The following is a 6,334-nucleotide window of genomic DNA, read 5'->3' as shown; positions in this document are numbered from 1 at the left end:
TGGAGGTGGTGCTGGGGCTGGCTAACTTTACTTAATAGTTAAAGTTAGGATGTAACATGTTCGATACACTTTATACTCAGCTTAATGGTGCAATCGCAACTCTAGGGAAATGGGGAAACTTCCAGTCAGTATTACAGCATCCATTTATAAACAAATATCCAGCTCTAACTAAACCACAGTGCTAATGTTAACTCACTATCTTTCTTGAGGTTGAAAAAAAAAAAAACCCAAAAAACTAACCCCCTAAAGGATTAGAGAAATATATCATCTAATCCTGTTCAAAATGTCTTTTGTGATACAATTCATATCCCATATTATCATTAATCATAGAAAATCTTTAATCTCCATGTACTGGAACCCAGAATTAAACCTTTCAAGTATAGTGTTTTCATCAAATACAGATAGCTTATAGTTTTAAATAAAAATGAATACACTAAGGAATACATATATATTAAAAATAAGAAACAGTTTTGCAACAAGACTAAACTAGTAGCTTATGAACCAGTGTGCTGAGGGAGGGACTGAGGAACAGTTGAAGTCCTTCCTTTCCCTTCTCCATTGTAACCCGTTTCTACAGGAACCAGACACTCACAACTACAGGAACCAGACACTCACAAGTTCTTCAGGACAGACTGGAATACGTATGCTATTTGTTCACTGTAGAACAGAACCAACTCTCCCCTCTGTACCACACTACAGTTAATAAAACATTTCTGTTCTTCAAGTTTTTACTTTTAGCAGGGAGAAGGGAGAATCCACCATGTGGCTGCCCATTCGGTCCTCCAGTTGGTAGTCCTATTTTATGATCTCTTCTTACATATATTGAATATCGGCAGCTTCCAAGCTTGTGATTGATTAACCACCTCTCCGGGTTTTCCACCCACCTCTTCCAGAGGCTCTTTTGGTAGGTGCGACTGGACATGGTCTGGTTCATGTGCTGGAAAATCCATTCTCCACATGGTGATGCTGGGAGGCTGAGGTCACTGGAACGCTGCCCTCTATAGTGCTAGTTATACTACTATGATGCTATCCGCCATAAAGCTCACCCTAGAGCCAGACAAAGGCCTGTGCAACGCTCTTGGACATTCATAACTATGAGCTGAATAAACTGTAAGTATTACCCCGATTCAGGGACCTTTTGTCACAGCAACAGAAAATAGACCAGCACATGGATGCTTACAGAGAACCACTTCCCTGTTGTAAGCAAGCTGCTTTATTAAAGAGAAAAGGTTTGAGGATGTTTAAGGACCATCTTTGCCAGTCAACTGTGGTAGCTACAGAAACATATGTAATACAGACATTAACAGAAACTAATCCTTTACTAATCTAGTGTCTTGTGAAATCCACTGTTTAAGATCTACTCTGTGAAATCCACTGGTTAAGATCTACTCTGTGAAATCCACTGGTTAAGATCTACTCTGTGAAATCCACTGGTTAAGATCTACTCTGTGAAATCCACTGGTTAAGATCTATTCTGTGAAATCCACTGGTTAATTCTATTCTAAGCAGTGCTTTTTAAAACACCTTAATTGTGGCCACAGGCTTTACTTCATATGAGAAGAGCTACCATAGTGAAAATATAGTTATTTGGGTATTACTGCTAATATTCTAACTGTGACAGGTGTCTTGGGGCTGGGAACTGGGTGCAGTGAGTAAGGGTGCTTGATGTGAAAGCTTGAGGACCTGAATTTAGATCCCCTACTGCCTACCCTACCTCCATAAAAAGCCGGGTGTGGCCAGACATGAGAGCCTGTTGTCCCAGGGCTGGGCTTGCTGACCAGACAGCCTAGGTCAAAGAGGGTGAGCTCCAGGTTCAGGCAGAGACTGTCTCCAGAGAATAGGGCAGGCGGTGGCAGAACAGGACATCTGACATCCTCTCTGGCCTCTGCACACACACACAGACACATGAGCTCACAGATGAAAATGCACACACACCATTCACCACCAGTCCACTTTCCCCACAGTGACAGGTCCTTTACAACCCTGTTAGGAGCTGTGGATGAGATGTCAGCTCACAATCTGACACGTATATTAGGATATCACAGGAGCAAAATCACAAGACCACGAGCTGCCACTGTAAGATCTGATCATTCAAGAATACACTTCACTTTCCTACTTGATATTTTATGTGCCAGCAGGAAATATGAAGCTAGCACACTTACATTTCTGTTAATGACTATTTTTAGGGGTATTAACTTCATTGCACTTACCTTTCCTGATGTCTCATTAGTTACTGTTGTTTCTCTATTTATTCTTAAGATTATGTGATCTTTTACATAAAAACATTATAGTGCCATTTTAAATATTATTTGTTGAATATTAGGTTATTTACAAATCTATATATCCACGGAACATTTTCACAACGCATATTCAGTCATATTTTTATGTTCCATTTTCACACAGCACAATGGAATCTATGGAGGTTGACAATTTGCCCAAGAGTTATCACTGCGCATGCTTCAGCTCAGGTTTTTAATATTTGCTTCCTGAATCTCTGGTGATATGCTAATGTATTCTTTAATATCTATAATTTTTCACAAAACTTTAATTTTTTGTATTTATTTAAAGCCATTAAGAGGTCAATTAAGGACCACAAGGGAACCAACTATATAAGTTAATAATTTCTCTTGACTTTAATGCTCATGGCTCTGTGTTTCGAGTTGGACAAAGCTACATGATGAAACTGAAGTTGAAGGATGGGCAATGGGTAAGCACTGTCACTCCTTGTGTCTGGATCCAGGCTTAAAAAAATAGTAAAACTGGTGGGAAAACTGAGCAATCACAGTAATAAGGATAGTCCAATTTTAAATGACCCTTGCTGACTTAGCCCTCCTCACTTTTGTTTTTTGAGATGGGGTCTCTACATAGCCCTGGCTGTCCTGGAAATCTCTGGGGAGATCAGGTTGTCCTGGAACTCACAGATCCACGTGACTCTGCTATCTGCATGCTGAGATCAAAGGTGTGCACCCCCATGTCCAGCTGCTCTCTTAATTTTAATCATTAGGGTTCAGAAATCATAAAAATTATTATGAACATAAAATACCCTTCCTTCTACTTTGCCCCATTCTGACTTAACATAAAATCAGCATGCACAGGAAGGGGCTGCATTATGGCATTTTACACCTCTTCATTGCTTTCTTTTCTGTGCAGCTTTTAATTTCCTGCAATTCCATTTCTCAATTCTTGCTGGTTTCTTCCTGTGCCATTACAGTCTTTTCAGAAAGCCCCTGCCTCTACGTTCAAGTGTTTCCTCTAGGGGTTAAGGTCTGTGATCCACTTTGACTTTTGTATAGGGTGAGAAATAGGAATCTAGTTTCCTTCTTTAACACATGAATATCCAGTTTGCAGCACCATTTTTTGAAGGAGCTACATCTTTTGTAATGTGTATGTTTGTTATCTCTGTTGAAGATCATGTGGCAGTTGCATTAATAGCAGCTCAGAAAACACATCTCACTATCTTATAAACCACACAATGTCGTTTATACATCTATATGCAGCAGATGTAATATGTACATGTATGTTGTTGGTCTGGGTCTCGTGTCCATGGCACAGAGATCCTTAATTCCTTACTATTTCTGGGAGATAGGGCAATGGTTTGTTCTAAGGAGGCGACTCTTGGTGGTTTTCTCAATAGCTTCAAAAGAAATGCTGCTTCTTCTTGGGAGGAGATGGACTAAAAAGGTTGTGTTGGTTAATTATCAATAATGTTATCAATCATGTTTATACTTTGAAGCGTCCATAAAAATTCCTAAGGATTGGGTTCAGAGAGCTTCCAGATAGCTGAACATATGCAGGTCTCTAGAGTGTGGCACACCTGAAGAGGGTATAAATCTCCAGGTCTTTCCCTGCCTCTCACCCTATGTATCTCTTCCATTTGATTATTTTAGGATCTTGCTTAATAAATTCACGAGTGCAAGAGAAATTTGGGGGTGGCAACTAACAGTCTGTGCTACAGACTGGAAAGAGTGTGGTATATGACAGAAAGGAGGCAAAACAAGTGAAAACAACATGTAGGAAAGGCAGGAGCTAGAGTGCGCCAGCTTGAAAGGCCTTTTAGGTTTTATTCCACACACATACATCCATACATAATACATCCATACATATGAAAGCTATGGGGGCTTTTAAAAAACTGAGAAACACACCTGAACAAAAAAATTCAAACATGGTTCTGGTTTCCAAGGACGGCTGACAGAGGTGTGGGGAGCAGACAGAGTAGGTACTGCTGCACTCCAGATGACCAGGCAGCTGACAAGGGCAGGAGTGAGCTGATGGGGAGTGAATTCAGAATGCATCTGTAGTGAGTTCACGGCACATGCCGCTAAGGTGGTTAGAGTGAGGAGAATTTCCCATGCTTTGCCTAAGTAGGTACCAGTGGCGGGAACTTAGGAACCCAAAAGAGGAGCAAGCTGGGGGGTGAGAGGAGAGCCAACCATTCTTTCTCAGACGTTTACATTTGAGATGTCCTCTTTATGCCTTGTTATGGCAAACACGCCAGCATCACAGCGACTGCTTTTTTAAAAGGAAGGCCTTTCCCTTCTACAAATATATACAAACTTATTCTTTCCTTAATAAAGCATTTCCCCCAAATCCAAGGGAAAACTTCTGTGAAAAAAATTTAACATATATTTTAGAAACACACAAACATATGCAGTGTGAACTGTTTTTCAAGCAATAGTAACAATATTATTAAACATCTTCACTACCAAAATTTTAAAAAGATCAGTAAATGGGTAAATATGATCATTATCAGCAATTACTACGAACCCTTTTTGTTGTTTTTGAGACAGGTCTTAAAAGTATGTTGTCCAGGCTAGCTTCAAACTAAAGTTGACTCTCCTGCCTCAGTCTGCACAGTAATAGGATCAGAGAAACGTGTCATCAGGTCTGGTTTTGGAGATGAAGCAGTTTGTTTGGCAAGGTCTCACTTTATATATAGCCCTGGCTGGTCTGCAACTAGTTATATAGATCAGGTTGGCCTGGAACTCAGAGGTCAGCCTTTCTCTGTTTCCAAAGTGCTAGGCATAAAGACCTGTAAAAATTATGCCCAGGGAAGGTTTTGAAGCAACAGGACGATTTAAAATTTTTAATGTGTGCTTACATCATTATGTTGAGCCACCAACACAAGCCTTTAGTAAAATGTTAGGTCAATCAATACCTATTAAATAGATCTTACCACATGGTATAGAAGTTAAAAACGTGGGCATTAGTCCTAAGCAAGTCATGCTCTTAGGAGTTAATAGGATCACTGAATTTCTTTCTAAGCACCCCTATTAAGAAAATGTACTTATTAAGAAAATGTTTTTATCTTGCCCAGTGCAAAACTAAGCATACTAAAACTCTCAGACCTTCCCCACTGGGAGCAATTTTTCCCGTTATGACAAAACTGTGATTTTAAAGTTAGTATGGGTAAGAAACGTGATGAAGGAAAACATTTAACGTTACTTTATGTGACGATGCTATACTATGGACTATGTAGCCAGGTTAAGGTGCTCTGTATCGCATGCCATCACACACACTCTACATATGCCTAGCGGCGCAGCCAGCCAGCCTGAGAACACACTACCTTATGGCAGTACATGTTAACTTGAGAGGAAGAGAAAGCAGAAAGGCAGGAAGGAACTGTTGGGGGAGGGGCCATACAGGACTGTGTCCTTCTTGAATTTTCCTGAAGTAACAAAACAAAACACGAAATGGTGAAGTGGAGTATTTAGTGAAATGAACAACCCAGCAAAATAACTCCCTTTTTCCTGATTACACCAGTACCTGTTGGCATTAAAAAAATTTACATATCTGCAGGTACATCAAAATACCTTACCTTCAAAACCATGACAAAGTTAAACTTTATTTCACAGTAGGCTTTTATTTCTTCTTGTTCCTTGCCTCTAGCTTTCTAGGATAAATCGAAGCTGTAGTGATTGATTGGGGGCAGGAAGAAGGAAATGTTATAAAACAAACAGCAGATATTTTATTTACTTCAAACAGTAATCCACATTCATAAAACCAATTACTCAAACAATAACAGGAATAACAATACATTATGAAAATAAGAACTTCAAATCCACAGAGGCGTTTACCAAGCTTTAGTAATTATAAAACACAAAGTTTACGGACGTTCACAGCAATAAAGGAAGAGTACTATACGGCAAAGAAAACGAATTTCAGTTTCAGGGGACACTCCTGTTTTGGAGAGCAAAACGTTCTTTCCCCCGAAGTTTTCACTACAGCCATAGTATTTCCAAGCAGTCTGGGGGACGGGCCAGCTGGTCACTACGGTTGACCAAGGGCGCGCCGGGCGGGAACTAAATTAAGTGCCATAAACATTGCTCGGTTAGAT

Source organism: Chionomys nivalis, chromosome 25 (assembly GCF_950005125.1).
Source record: "Chionomys nivalis chromosome 25, mChiNiv1.1, whole genome shotgun sequence".
Classification (NCBI taxonomy): Eukaryota; Metazoa; Chordata; class Mammalia; order Rodentia; family Cricetidae; genus Chionomys; species Chionomys nivalis.
Note: the sequence above shows the minus strand (reverse complement) of the source record.